Genomic DNA, 16752 nt, shown 5'->3' with positions numbered 1-16752 from the left:
TGAATGTAAAATGTCATGGTTTGACATGATAACAGAAGCAATGGTGATGCAGCTAAAGTAAGAAACAGCATCATTAGTGTAATCAAGAAGAAAGTAAAGTGATGAGTCACTGATGCCATTGGGAGGTTGGCAGATCCCTGCTGATGCTGACACTACAGAAGCACTGTCACAGACAAAATAACCTTTCTTAACCACTCACATCTATCTATATAATCTATTTGTCTGTCTGTCTGTCTGTCTGTCTATCTGTCTGTCTGTCTGTCTGTCTGTCTGTCTGTCTGTCTGTCTGTCTGTCTGTCTGTCTGTCTGTCGATTGGACAGAAAGATTAAAAAAGGATGAGAAAAGATAGTGTTAAACTCTTTGTTATTATATGCCTTATTATTAGTTATTTCATCCAAACATTCCACAACTGAACAAAATACAAATCATTTGATGTAATGATTGATTAATAATCAAAACATATATACTAATTAGTTGTAATCTTATATATCAATATATTTATTTTACTTTTAATTTTATTTATATTGATCAGTTTTTGTCTATTTTTTTTACAGAATGCATTATTTACACAGTGCTCAGCATATATGCCTACACACATCTAAAGTCACTTTTTTAAACTAATATATATATTTTTTATAGAATGCTTCACAATACTATATGTGTGCATATATATATATATATATATATATATATATATATATATATATATATATATATATATATATATATATATATATATATATATATATATATATATATATATACACACTCACTGGCCACTTTATTAGATATATCTTACTAGTACTGGGTCAGACACCCTTTTGCCTTTAGAACTGCCTAAATTCTTCATCCAACAAGGTACTAGAAATATTCCTCAAAGATTTTGGATGATACTGAAATGATAGCATCTTGCAGCTGCTGCAGATTTGTCCCGTTTTATGACATGGCAAACCATCAGAGGATGGGTCGCATTTTTGTCTTTTATTCACCCTTCTTTCCCATTTTGATGCTTGGTTTTAACTGCAGCAGATTTCCTTGACCATGTCAACATGTCTAAATGCATTGAGTTGCTGCCATGTGATTGGCTGATTATTAATTTGCTTTAACATTCATTCATTTTCTTTTCGGCTTAGTCCCTTTATTAATCTGGGGTTGCCACAATGAAGCGCCAACTTATCCAGCATATGTTTTATGCAGCGGATGCCGTTCCAGCTGCAACCCATCACTGGAAAACACTCATCTTTTCTTATTCACACACTTACACTACAGACATTTTTAGCTTACCCAATTCACCTGTACTGCATGTCTTTGGACTTAAAAATAGAGCACACCGAAGAAACCCATGTAAAAGAAAAAAAAATGAAAAGAAAAAGAAGAAACTAAACATACAGAAAATTCTTTTGACATTTTGTAGTCTGTATTTATTTATTTATTTATTTATTTATTTATTTATTTATTTATTTATTTATTTATTTATTTATTTATTTATTAGTTTGTTTGGTTGTTTGTTTATTTGTTTGTTTTTGGACAACATAAAATGTATTATCTTTCTATTTCTAAATATGTTAGGTGTATATCTACTTAATAAATCTGTTTTGTTCAAGTGCAACAACATATTTGACCCATGTTCACTGAAGAAAAAAAAAATGATAAAATTGTTCATTTTCAAAATGGGATGTACTCATTTCTGCCCAGCACTTTATTACACTTTATTTATGTTAAATCATGTTCATCAGAAAAAATAAAATAAAATAAATAAAAGATCAAGTATCACAATAATTTATTAAAAAAGATGAATAGTAAAAAAAAAAACAATGTGTTAAATGAATAAGCATATTTCAAATAACAAACAAACAAACAAACAAACACAAAACAACAACCAAAAAATTTACAATTTCACAATTCTGAAGTTTTGAAAATTAACTTTCAATTTACTGCTCTGCTCCACTGCAGCATTTTCTATTATTCACCAAAGATGCACTTAATCTTATTTTATATGCAAGGTAATGCACTTCTTCAGCCCTTGTACATTTTCCATTTTCTTCCTAACAACTCATTTCATTGTGCAAGCCTGTTTGCATTTCTCACCTGTTATTGTGCTGAGGATTGCGTTTTGCTAAACAGAACATCTGAACGCGTTTAGGTGGCCCTCAATGGAAATATAATGAGAGACATGAGCAGCATGTTGAAGAACAGTGGAATTGTTTGGCACACGTTGCCTTTTTTTTTTTTTTTTTTTTTTAATCTCCCTCGGCGCAGCATTAGCAAAGCAGATTCACCTTGTACATGAGGCTCCTACTGCTCCAGATATGTCTCTTTCAAACTAATTGTGTACGCAAACGAGGGCCATCACAGGATGTACATGATGCTTGCCAAATACACACACATTCCAGGTCGTGAAGCTGCAAAGATCAGCAACAACAGAACCCCGAACAAGTATCGTAGGCTCTCAGCAGATGCTGTGTGTCATTTTTGCCAGAGTCGGCTTTTGTTTGTGAACTCACATGTTGTCTATGGTTTAATTTTGTTACCATAAAAGTCAAGTAAAATACACATTTGAGAATAGACCTATAGAATAAACCAGTAACACTTTAGAATACCCACACACTATGAATGATTTATTAAGCATTAGCATATAGTGAGTTTATTATCTGTTAAACATTAACTCTACATAAATAGAAGCTAGTAAACAGTTTATAACTACAGCTACAAATGCTCCATGCTTGACTTATGAGGATGTGCAATGTGTTTAATAATTGACTGATTGATTGTTCAGTACTGAATTAAACATTGCATTATTTACAAACCATTTAAGAGTAGTTTTTTTTTTTTTAAATTAATATTTAAAATAGTAGTTAATAGTAGTTAATAGTAGTTTTTTTTAATAAATTTAGTTTCTTTAAAGATCAGAGTAAGTTAGTAAATGATCAATAAACTATTTAAATCAATGTTTATTTATTATTATTATTCAGGGATATAGTAATGGTTACTTTGTATGTTAATAAATGCTTTATTAACACAACTTCAACCAGTTGTGTGACCTAATCTAAAGTAAATAATTGTTATGCTTCATGAATCCCTTAGAAATGACAATTAAAGCCTCAGTATCAAATAAACACTAGTCTTTGCAATAGGGTATATGCAGAGCTAGTGCAGTTCTCATGCTGATACACGTCCGATGACCTGTTATTGTGAACTTTTTCTCATTTAATACAGTTCCTTATAAAGCATCAATGTTGTAATGTCATTAAAATACATTCAGTTAAATAAACCTTAGCATTTATTTAGTTGCTTAAGCGTAAAACGAGATCAAAAGCCGTTTACTCGCACGCACCAGTCAGAATCGGCAGGATAACGCAGAAGCTCCATTGAATATACTGGGGTAAAATACATGCTCATATTATAAAGATCTGGCGGGGGGAATTTAATTTAATGCAGTGCTTCTTGTACAGTCTGAGACCCACTTTAAATCGCATATCACTCAGCTAGTGGAGATCACTGATTTTTAAAGAAGACAGACCTTAAACGCACCGGATTTTGCATTGCCATTCAATTCGCCGGATACGCTTAACCCAGGTTAATGGCAAATTAAAAGTCCTATTAGCATGCTTCGGCATGTACCCCATTTCGATCTAAAAAAAAAAAAAAAAAACTTACTATAAAGTTTAAATATTGCTGATTAACAGGATTGTCAAAATATAACATAAAATTAGATAAAAATAACAGTATAATAATTGAACAATATAATCTAATGCAACATTTCAATGTAATTTAGGGATCTTTAAACTGTACAGTAATTTTATTTTAGATACAATTGCAAAGATTTAGTTTTCATTTGATACAGTTTCATTGGTGTAACTTGAAATTAATAGAAATTAATAAAGTTAACTTATTTTCTTGTTTACTGTTTGTCACGGTCGGGTGAGGGGAAAAGGAGCGAGGACTCAAGCAGGATAGGGAAAGATCGACAACGAGCTGGCACAGAACAGAAAACATGAGGGGATTATAAAGCAAAAGTAAATTGACACAAACAGGTGAACATGACAAACTAATAATGAGTTAACAAGGAGGGAGGGACTAAACAATAGAGCGCATGACACAGAGACAAGACAAGCCATGCGCTCACATAAAACAGGACAAGAACATGCAGCCAATGAGAGAACTCATTACCCGCATGTTCATGTCAAGACAAGCACAACACTGAAGCAAAAGCCACGTGCTTTGACAACAGATGCAAGACATGAGCACACGATGAATGAAAACACTCACCGTGCGCTCACACACGCAGCGTGCATGCTTCATCCCAGTGCTGACCAAAACCGAACCAACTAGACTGGGACGCTGGGAATGAAACACCACGCTGCAGACAGACGAAAACACAAACACGAGTACAAGAGCGAGCGCACACAGAGACAGAAACAAGTGTTTGACCTAAGAAAACTTGAGCCGAGCACAACAGGACTAGACATGACTAGTGTCCGGATTCTGCCACCAAAACCAGAATTTACAAGACCAGAGTGGCAGAACCCTGACACTGTTTTGAGTTTAACTGAGCCTTTAATTTACAAAGCATAAATAGTCCTCACTTTAGATTAGGTCACAAAACTGGATGAAGTTAAGTTGATAAAGCATTTAATAACATCCAAATGAACTATTGATATATGCCTGAAAAATAAGAATTATAAACGTTAATTTGAATACTTTATTAATCATTTACTAACTCATTCTGTATGAACTTAAAAACCAACTATGTTTATAACTGGTTTGTAAATAATCCAATAAACATTACCACTATTACTAATACTGCTACTACTTCTACTACTACTTCTTCTACTACTACTACTACTACTACTACTACTAATAATAATAATAATAATAATAATAATAATTTGTAAATTATTTATGTGAGAAAAATATTTCAAAGCAACATCAGCATATGGATTTGCTGAAAAAATTTCCTGAACCCTCATTTAAAGGGAAATGAAAATATCAATACAATAAAATAATGTCATACACATACACAAACAAAAACACATAATAACTGCACGCAAAAATGTTTAAAAAAGAAACAGACTAGAAATGTAACCCAAGCTCATTCGGAATATGTACCCCTATATACATTATTGCACAGCCCTAAACGTGTCCCAAAAGGAGCGTTTTTTTTTTTTTTTCTTTTTTTTTTGCAGCTTTTGTTTTCGTAAATGCATCAGAGGCCACTGTGTACGCTTTTTTCCAGATCTCACGTTTCTTTCCGGAGTGGCATTCGTGCTTGCTCTTCCTGCGTAAATCCACTAGAGGCCACTGTTGACTGACTGACTGACTGAACGAATGACTGACTGACTGACTGACTGACTGACTGACTAAATGACTGACTAAATGACTGACTGACTGACTAAATGACTGAATGACTGAATTGACCGATCAGCTGACCCACCCTCCTTCTTCCCTAAACCCAGCTGATAGTGTTTTCAAAAGCACTAATTAACCCACCCACCCACTTCCCTAAACAGTGTTTTTAAAAGCAATCCAGAAAAAGAAAAACCCTCGCAGCAGCCTCTTTTTTTACCACATTTTCACATTTTGCCACATTTTCACCTTATTATTTACTTTTTATTGATTTATTAATTTTTTTTTGTTTTGCTTTTGTTTTCGCTTTACCTTGAACCCATTGTTGCGTCAACTCTGCTCCATGTCACTAGTCCACCAGCGTATGCGGCGAGCCACTGGACAAACTGCTAACAGCGAAAAAGCTGTCCACATGGAGGTAAGCTGTCAGCTAGTAAGTGCAAAAAGGAACTGCGTCATATCACCCCACAGTGTTCATTTTAAAGAGGAAATGCAGCAAAACAAATCTCCAGAAATGTCTATAGGGGTACATTTTCTGAATGGGGCTGTGTCCTAGTGATTTCCACAGTCCCAAACTTCATATTAAACTAGTAGGGTTCAGCTACAAATCTTCATTTGTTGAATGTATCACCTTTATACTGTAGTTCCCCTCCTGATTTTCTTAATAAGTATCTTACAGTCCTCCTGTAAAATGTCTATTATTTTTCATATATTTTCCAAGTGATGTTTAAAAGACCAAAAACATTTCCACATTTTTTTTTTCTTTTTTTCCAAAAAAATGTGTACTTTTTATAACCCAAGGCTAATTAAACAGTAGCTGTACATTTTTGGAGCTTTAAATCTTTTCTAAAAAAACAGGTAAGACATCTGTCACCTCGCTGATCTGAGAGCTGTCACATCACCCTGTCAGAACACCCATTGTTGCTTTTTTAAGCCTTGTTATGAATATTGAGAGAACGAATTACCATTAGCGCAGAAATGAATGTGTCACAAACATTATGAACCATTTCCAGACCCTTCAAACGGGCTCTTTATCTGCGGCCTGCAGAGACCCTCACAGGCTGTCAGAAATCTTCATTCAGATCCCCCAAGACGCCTCGCATTGGGAATACTTTGACGAATACAGTTTGCATAATTACCCTAGCATTTTGAATATTCAAGTGCTCAGGGGTCCCTGTTTGTCTCTGGCTCATTATAATTTGGAGGGCAGGCAAAAATAAAGCATGTGAGTGCACATACAAGAGGCAAAGATGACACTCAACATCTGCTAAGAGACTGCGATACTTGTTTGCTGCTGATCTTTGCAGCTTTACATCCTGAAAAAGGGGAAAAAATGCCAAAAAGGGATTGATCAGCAATAATCCAAAGATTGATCAGCATAAAAAAAAAACTCAAACTAATCAAAATCATAATAATAATAAAAAAAAGGTCAGCGACCATTACATCAAACATCAAAAATAAAAATCATTGGCTGAAACTGTGTTTTGTCTCCATACTTGCAAACATTAAATTAAATTAAATTAAATTAAATTAAATTAAATTAAATTAAATTAAATTAAATTAAATTAAATTAAATTAAATTAAATTAAATTATATTTTATAAAAATCATATGCAAATATCTAAGCTCACATATTGAGCCAATTCTGATAAAGAGTGTTAAAAAAATGAAAAATAAATAAATAAATAAATAAATTTAAAAAATGATTAATTTGTTTTCTTTTCTGCTTAGTCCTTTTATTAATCAGGGGTCGCCACGGCGAAATGAACTTATCCAGCTTATCCAGCAAATGTTAGATGCAGCAGATGCCCTTCCAGCTGCAACCCCTCACTGGGAAACAACTATACACACTCATTCACATACATACACAACAGACAATTTAGCCTACCCACATTATCTATACCGCATGTCTTTGGACTGTGGGGGAAGGGGGAAACTGGAACACCCGGAGGAAACCCACGCGAACAAGGGGAGTTCATCCAAACTCTACACAGAAACGCCAACAGACCCAGCCAGCGACCTTCTTGCTGTGAGGCGACAGCACTACCTACTGCGCCACCGCATCGTGTAATTTTGTAAACAGTAAAACTTAATTTAGTTCCACCAAAAATACTATTTATTAAATTGTACTTAAAATAGAAAGTAATTAGAGGGAAGAGAAGAACAGTCTGATTACAAGCATACACTTTAAAATCTATATACTGTAAGAACTAATAAGAACTTTGCATGTCTCAAATATTTATTTATTTATTTATTTATTTATTGTTTGTTTGTTTGTTTATTTAACAGCAATTCCATTTCATTAATGTAATAGTCAACTTATGTGTGTTGTAATTTTAAATACCAAGATATTTAACAAATTAAAATTAGTTGAAGATGTTTTTGATGGTAGATCAATGAGGGTTCAAGAAACCTGTTTGAAAACAATTTGGGATTTCTGCAGTTCTATTTAATGCCACTAGTGACACTCTAACCAAACACTTTGCCTTTAAATTCAACCACGCAGCATTGAATGACATTTTCTAAAAAAAAAAAAAAAAAAAAGTACATGATCTGAATGTAAGCGTTTTAATATGCTAAAGCAATTATTGATCTGTGCAGTAAAATCCCATCACTGGGCTTTATGTGTGAATGTGAGTTTACCCAGAAGGGAATTGTTGGTTTCACCAGACCGTGCTGAAATCAGGCCAGATGTCTCATATAGAAATCTAGTTCACAATGAGACTCACCAGAGGAAGTCTTATGATTGCTATGTATTCTCTCAGGCAAAAGCAATGCATAATTTTGAAGGTAATCATAATTAGTCCAGTGTAGTCTTGTGAGAGAAGCTTACTGTAATGAAGGTGATGTGAGTAATTGTTATATTTATTGGTATACTCACATTTAGAGTTTTACGATGAGTAAATCTGGAACATTGTATCATCACACAGACTCTTGTAAGCTTACAAACAACAACAAAAGCTGGAATACAGTTGTTGTTTTGCTAATTATTGCAAGACACTGCTGGCAAAAAACATTCCTTTTCTACATGCATATCAATTATCAAGATGGCTTTTTATAAAGGGTTAGACTTTTAAATTTCATAAAAAATAACATTTAAATTAGATTTTTACCTGTTTCTTTAGCAAAACTGTGCTAAAAAATTAAAGCCAGTTTTCTCAAAATGAATCCCCTGCACTCAGCGATGAACAGTATGTATGATACATGTATTTCAAATAACTATTTTTAAACACAAAATAGTATTTTGTAATTTGTATCTGATAGGGTTGATGAAAATGGGTTAATATTTTGTATCAAAATATTTTAGGTTCATGTATTTGTGCATTTTTAAAATACTGTAAAATACTTAGTAGAAAGTCTACATAATAACGTCATAAAAATGCGACCTCAGATTGATCCTTTCTCAGTTATTTACCTTGGCTTGAGATCAGAACAGAAAATTGGTTAATATTGAAGAAGGCGGTCAATTGCTTTTTTGATGTATTGTCAAAAGCCCCGATCTTTTTGAATATGTTGTACTTAAATAAAAACAGTGGTACCTGTTTCTACCAACAGGTGGGAGTGGGACTGTGGTCATAGTTGTCACACGGCAAGTGTTAAAAAAATCCCGCCACTGCACTGTCTTTAATGATATACTGTAGATATCGTGACATATTTATTTAGATATGATATAGCCAGTCAGATATGTTTCTGTAATCACAGTGAGTTCATGGATCTAGCTTATTTATATTCTACTGTATGTCAGTTAGCATCGGATTATAAGTCCATTTATTCTTAGGAAAATACCTAAAATGGCTGGAAGAACACAGTTAAAGCCTTTTTTTGTGTTTTTTCGGATCTTATTTTCATTCATTCAACTACAGCAATAGCTGGATGCCGTCATCTATATTAGGGATTTCCTGTGTGGGGGTATGAAGTATGGAAGGAAATATGCAACACGCATGAAGAAAATAAGAAACAAATAGCATGATTATATTATATACTGTCTGTATGCTAAGATCAGTAATATTTCATGGCTGTATGGTGTACAATGCATCAGCATCTTTGTTTAAGATATGAGATGGAATAAAATATCGGTCCAAAACTGGAATACGGAGCACAAAATCATTCTCAGTGCTGCAGGTGGAAATGTAGAGGAAGAAAAAAAAATGATGTATTAGTGTTCATCAAGGAGGTAAACTGAGACTATCCCAGTTAAAGAAGAAGTCTTGGGAGAATGAGTATACTGCACAAATAATAGCAGTTTTAGATGGATTGATGATGTAGATGCCAAGAAAATAAGATAAACATTAAAATAAGTCCTTAAATGCCAGTTTAAAATGCCAGTTGATCTTCAGGTTAATGAAGAGAAAAGATGTCTGTCTATGAAGAGTTTATTTGCAAAAACTGATAACTTCATCTTTAGAGACATCATGTTGTATGCATTGAAGAGTAAAAAAATAAATAAATAAAATAATAATAATAATAATAAATAAATGAATAAAAAAGAAAGAAAGAAAGAAAGAAAGAAAGAAAGAAAGAAAGAAAGAAAGAAAGAAATGGAAATGACTAAAACTAAAGATTTTAGCAGTTTTCAAAAATCATGTTACATTAAATATTAAAGATTTTTAATAAAAAAAGCAAAAAAACATTTTTTTAAATTAAATAAACTCTTATACAGCATCCTTTTAAAACATAAGATTGTTAAGAGATTGAGTTGATTGTACTGACCACCCACTGGATGAAAACACAATAAAGAGATAAATATTATGTTCCAACTCATTATCTGCATTACATGGTTTGTACAGTGATTAAACATCTTTAAGATGGGACTTTTTGTTCAAAATTATACTAAAATGAAAGAAACAAAGGTTTATGAATACCTCCTCATGTACAGGAGTAAAGGTAAATGAGATGGCAGAGAAGCTGACTTAAACTTGCTCAGATAAAAACTTTTGCTGTCGTACTTATTGAACTGTGAAGTCAAATTAATGGTTGAAGGGAATGATTAAGTAGACCTATTGATGGAAGGTTTGAAAAGAAATGTCATGCTCCCTTGTAAATGTATTTTGTAGTATTTTCAAAATACAGTATACTATTTTGATACTCAAGGGGTGCTGTATTTTGTTATTTTATTATTATTTTGTTTTGATGCATGTAAAATTGAGGTATTTGGTATTGTATTTTGATATTTCAATGCATTTTTGGCCACTTATGCCTGCACTGAGCTACAAAATGATTCATGTCTATATTCTGTTTTTTTTTTTTTTTTTTTTTTTTTTGTTTTTTTTTTTTAAATCATACCTAATTTTTAAATTTACCATTGCATTTTATAAATAAAGTTTTGAAGTGATATGAAAATGTAATCCAAAAATGTTAAAACAAATTGACCCTAAAATGGAAAAAAAAAAAAAAAAAAAAAAAAATTTGATTCCAAATTTTGTGCAATGCTGCATTCACACCAGACGCGGAAGAAGTGTCAAGTGCAAGTGATTTACATGTTAAATCAAAGCAAAGACGCAAATAGACATCCTGCAGTTTGATCCGTGTGAATGAGGCTGCACAAATGACACACATATTGTGTGTTTTGCCGCATTAACCAATCAGGAGTCCGTAGTGTATAAGTTTGAATGAGAATGTATGGATGTTTCCCAGTGATGGGTTGCAGCTGGAAGGGCATCCGCTGCGTAAAACATATGCTGGATAAGTTGGCGGTTTATTCCGCTGTGGTGACCCCAGTTTAATAAAGGGACTAAGCCGAAAAGAAAATAAATGAATGTACTAATTAATTAATATTAATAATACTAATAATAATAATAATAATACAAAAAAAAATAATAATTAATAAAAATATTAATAATAATAATGATAAACTCTTCCTCCCCATTTATCTGCATTGTCTTGTCTTAAGTAAGCAGACTTACAGATTTGCTTACATTTGCTTACACATGTGCTTTCCATTCTTTCTAATGATTTGGAGTGTTCCAGTCCTCCCAAATTAGCTTTGTCCACTCGCTGACAATATGATAAAGCCAACTTTAATGTGCTTGCCCTCAAACTGCCACCGGCTTTGAAAAGAAATCAATAAACCAAACCCTTACTGGATTCCCGGCAACTTACAGAAGGAATTGAATTGTAAATCACTTCTGGCTCATAAAAAGTGTCACTGCCATTAAAACTGAAAGATGAATTCAATTTGAATGCAGCTAAATAAATTAACATACATATATTGAAAATGAATATAACGTTAAATTAATTAATACGTAAATAATATAAGTCATATGCTGTATGGATATTTCCTATCAGATATTCAGAAATAATTTGTATTATGTCCAGATACATTTTATTTTACACAAACACATAATAGATGTGAATAAACTCAGAAAAGGTGAAAATTTCCAAGCTTTCTATAATGCTTTTTTCCCCAAAAAAATTAAAACAACAACTCCAGAAATAAAAAACAATTTATATAAATAAAAATAAAAATAAATAAATAAAAATATAATAATAATAATAATACTACTACTACTAATAATAATAATAATAATAATAATAATAATAATAAGAAAAACAACAACAAAAAAACAACAACAACAACAACAACAACAATAACAATAATAATAATAATAATAATAATAATAATAATAATAATAATAATAGTAGTAAAATAATAATAATAACAACAATAATAATAATAATAATAATAATAATAATAATAATAATAATAATAATAATAATAATAATAATAATATTTGTATGCATAAATATATACCAATTTTAAGTTCTAATATTAAATATTGTTTTATTAATCTAATTACAAAATTAAATATAGGGACAAATGAATCCATGCATTTTAAAGCAACTTTGGTTATTAAATCAAAGCTATGGACTATATTTTAAAATGTATTTTAAAATGAGGTGGAAGCACAGTTATTGCATAAATGACAGTCAAAACTAATTTAAACAAGACCATGCAAGCATTTTATTGTATTTCAGGTTTCACAGCATTCAGGCTGCAGCAACACTTAAATGTTTTGTTGTAACCAGATCAATGCTAGCACCGAAAGTCTCATTGACTAGCACCGAAACAATGCAACAGCATATTTCAAAACACAATGCTAGTGCAGATCTTTGATTGTTGAACATGAAAATCAGTTTCATTCCTCGTTTTAACATACTTTCTTTTTTTTTTTTTCAATACCTGCTGTTCTCTTTCATGCACAAAATGAAAGGCATCATCATTTTTCTGCGTTTTCTAGACAGCTGCGTGCCAGTAAATGGCTTGGGCTGATGCAGCAGCCGCTTCACCCTCACCGTTCAGTCTAATTGATTGACCGAGTGACTCACTATTTCTGTTTGTTGCATCATTTGTGTTTCAGCACTCTGTCGGTTTGATGTGGCTGCAGAGACGCTCTCCCCCTTGACACTCAATGCAATACATTATCTGAGTATCAAACAAAAGACGATTCACAAGGTGAGCCCTGCCAAAGAAAAGAGCAGCCGGGGAGAAGGGCTGGGTGATCTGGGAAAAATAAAAAAAATTAAAAAATAAATAATTAATAGCTTGTTTTACAGTACCATTCAAGGTTGTGAGTTTGATTTTAACTACAACATGACTGCGATTGAATTCTCTTCAAAGAAAATGATAGTTTAATATCAGAAAAGATCCATGGAATATGAAGGCAAGTACTGTATATGAAGTTTTTCTAAGCATACCCTGTATGTGCAGAAATAATGTAAAAAAGGACAACACAGCTAATTATGTCTAAACATAAATGCTAACATTTGTTTATTTTTTCCCTTCAATAAAAATAACAATAAGACAACACTAGTAGTAGGCTATGATAAAGAATAAGTATATTTGCCCTAGATTAAATTAGATTTGGTCTATAATCAGACCAGAGATGCCCAAAGTAGGGCCCGCGGGGCAAAGAGAGGAGAAGTGAGTAAGATGGAGATAGTTGGATTGAATGCCTTTAACACAGAGATCATGATTTCTAATTTTACATAATCATTTATATATATATATATATATATATATATATATATATATATATATATATATATATATATATATATATATATATATATATATATATATATATATATGCTGAGCTACAAAAAAACTAAACTGAAATTAAAATTTTAAAAATGTAAATTATGTCACTTGACAGATAGAGGACTATGCAGAAGACATCTGCAAGAAAATTAAGGTAACAACTTGTGTAATTCTGATAAGTTCATTATTAAATGTAAAAAAAAAAAAAAAAAAAAATATATATATATATATATATATATATATATATATATATATATATATATATATATATATATATATATATATATATATATATATATATATATATAACACTGTTTTCTAGTCATTTCTAAACAATAAACTAGGAAATTACCCATGGCAGCTATACTGTTAAACCCAAAAAGTTAAGGAAACCATTTAAGGAAACCGATTGCAACAAACCGTTTAAATAATAATAAAATAATAAAGAAAAAGAAAAAGTAATATATAAAAATAATTCAAATGAAGACTGTGAACTTAATCTATTTGAGTAAATGAAGCAATCTGAGCACACTGTCAAAAATGACTAAGTTAAAAAAGTAAGTAAACCCATTGCCTTCAAGTTATTAAGTAAATGAGCTATGTGCATTATAAAAAGTTAAGTAAACCTAACACTTCTAAGTTACCACAAAAATACTTACATTTCTTAAGTAAATTCAGCTTGTCATTTTTAATGTAATGGGTTTACTCTCTTTTTTAAGTTATCAGTTTTTACAGTGTACATTGTATACACAAATGTGATTACTTTAAAAAGGGAATAAACCCATCGCCTTTAAAATGACAAGATGATTTAACTTAAACAAATTATTTATGCTGTAACGTAGTGAAGTTCACTTAAATTTTGCACATCATTTATTTTCTTAATAATTTGCAGACAATGGGCTTGCTCACTTTTTTAACTAATTGCTTTTTACAGTGCACAGTGAAACCCAAATGAAGAGAACTCAAAAGAACTGAGTACTATAAAATCCAATAAGTTAGGGCAACTCAAACTGTTTAAGGAAATCAATTGCAACAAACTTTGTTTAAAAAAAAATAATAATAAATAAAAATGTGTACTGTGAATCTTGCTCCATGAAGTAATGAGGTATTTAATTGACTCATCTTTAACACTGAGTTCAAAACTGTTTTTCAAATAAGTAGGTTTGGTTTTTGACCCTTCATAACAAGAAGTTTGGGCACCCCTGCTATAGACTATAATCTATAGACTTCAATCAATCAATCAATCAATCAATCAATCAATCAATCAATCAATCAATCAATCAATCAATCAATCAATCAGTCAGTCAGTCAGTTAGTCCATCCATCCATCCGTCCGTCCATCTGTCAATAAATCTGTATATTAATATAATTATTTAGGCTTATCTCTAAGCTAAAATCACCATGGGGTGTAAACAAATCACAAATCATGAACCATAAGAATGAGATATATCATACACAAATCACCAATATATATATAAGGTTTTTTGCCTGTTTATGCTCTGTCAAGTAAAATAGATTCAGACAGTGTATAAAACAGTGCTTTCCTTACACTAAGATGGCACCACATGCAATTCATTATGCAATACATTATTTTTTTTTTTTTTTGTGCTGTTTGGAATTAAGACAGCAAATTTGACAGTGCACAAGCTGTCTTAAACACTATCACCATGTTTTGTTTGTAAATTAAATATTTTAGGATCACAATATATAAAATAATTCAAAATAAATAAGGGATAAAATAAGGGATGTGATTAATTAGGGTTTACATTTGGGATGGGTTTGGACCCACCCAATCCATAGATCAATTCTGTACTTTTTGGCTATCCATATTCACATTAAGGGGGTTTTGGCCTATTCTATGTGGATACTCCATTGCGGATAGGACCAGCATTCTAGATTCTGAAACTTTAAAGAACAGAAAAGTTAACGCCACCATCATGCTGTCAGTTTTTTTTTTTTTTTTTTCATTGTTATGTTGTCAGTGTATCTAACTAGGCTGTCCGGTAACTCGCCGTGGTTAGTACTATGCGTTGTGGCCGCAGCAAATCGTTTCGAATCCGGGTTACGGCAGGATTCCTTACGGTGATATTGGCATCACGCCCCCCCTCTTTCCCAGAGATGGGTTGCGGTTGGAAGGGCATCCGCTGCGTGAAAACTTTCTGGATAAGTTGGCGGTTTATTCTGCTGTGGCGACCCCGGATTAATAAAGGGACTAAGCCGACGAGAAAATGAATGAATGAATGTATCTAACTAAAACCCTTGCTCATGTTGCATTGTAATTCAAAAACACATTATTTTTGGACTTGAAAAAAAAAAAAAAAAAAAAGAATATATATATATATATATATATATATATATATATATATATATATATATATATATATATATATATATATATATATATATATAGGGGCACAGTGGGTAGTGCTGTTGCCTCACAGCAAGAAAGTCGCTGGTTCGAGCCTCGTCTGGGTCATGTGGAGTTTTCATGTTCTCCTTATTGTTTGCGTGGGTTTCCTCCAGGTGCTCTGGTTTCACCCACAAGTCCAAAGACGTGGTACAGGTGAATTGGGTAAGCTAAATTGTTCGTAGTGAAGGTGTGTGAATGACTGAGTATGGGTGTTTTCCAATGCTGGGTTGCAGCTGGAATGGCATCCGCTTCATAAAACAATGCTGGATAAGTTGGTGGTTCATTCCTTTGTGGCAAGCCTTGATCAATAAAGGGACTAAACCGAAAAGAAAATGTATAAAGAAAAAAAAAGGCAAATATTGAATTTAAAACAAACCAAAAAACAAACAAACAAACACATAATAAATAAAATGCTCATCATACTTTGGGGAAGCATACATGCAAGAGAGAAGGCCAGTAATTAGAGTAAATTATGATGGATTTTTAACGATACGGATCAGATTGCTTGTTTTCTTCCCTCACTCGGCTGATTTCATTTATCTCCTTTTAACATTTGGTGAGTCTACGGCTAGTAGTTTGTCAGCATAATTGCATGGTACGGTGAAGCAGTCCAGTGCCTCGTGCTCTTTCCTTCAACAAATTCCACCACCATTCGCATGCATCTTCAAAGGGCAGCCATGACATTTAAATAATGATGACTGGCACGAGCTATTACTATTCTACTGGAGATTTGACCCAAGAACAAGCACAGCACTTTCTAAACTAATTCCCAATTCCATGTTTTGCCTATCAGAGCTGATTTACAATTTGTTGTTGTTGTTTTTTATTCATGTGCTAAAAGTTACTGTTTTGAAACGATGCTTCTCAACCGGAGGGTCGTGACCCAAAACGGTGTTGTGGGTACTTTCTGATAGGGCCACGCTGGAAAAAAACAAGGCTTATGCAAATAATAAAATGC

The sequence above is a fragment of the Danio rerio genome, chromosome 14 (genome assembly GCF_052040795.2).
Source record: "Danio rerio strain M-AB ecotype USA chromosome 14, GRCz13ab, whole genome shotgun sequence".
In the NCBI taxonomy this organism is placed as follows: Eukaryota; Metazoa; Chordata; class Actinopteri; order Cypriniformes; family Danionidae; genus Danio; species Danio rerio.
This window is presented reverse-complemented; position numbering follows the sequence as displayed.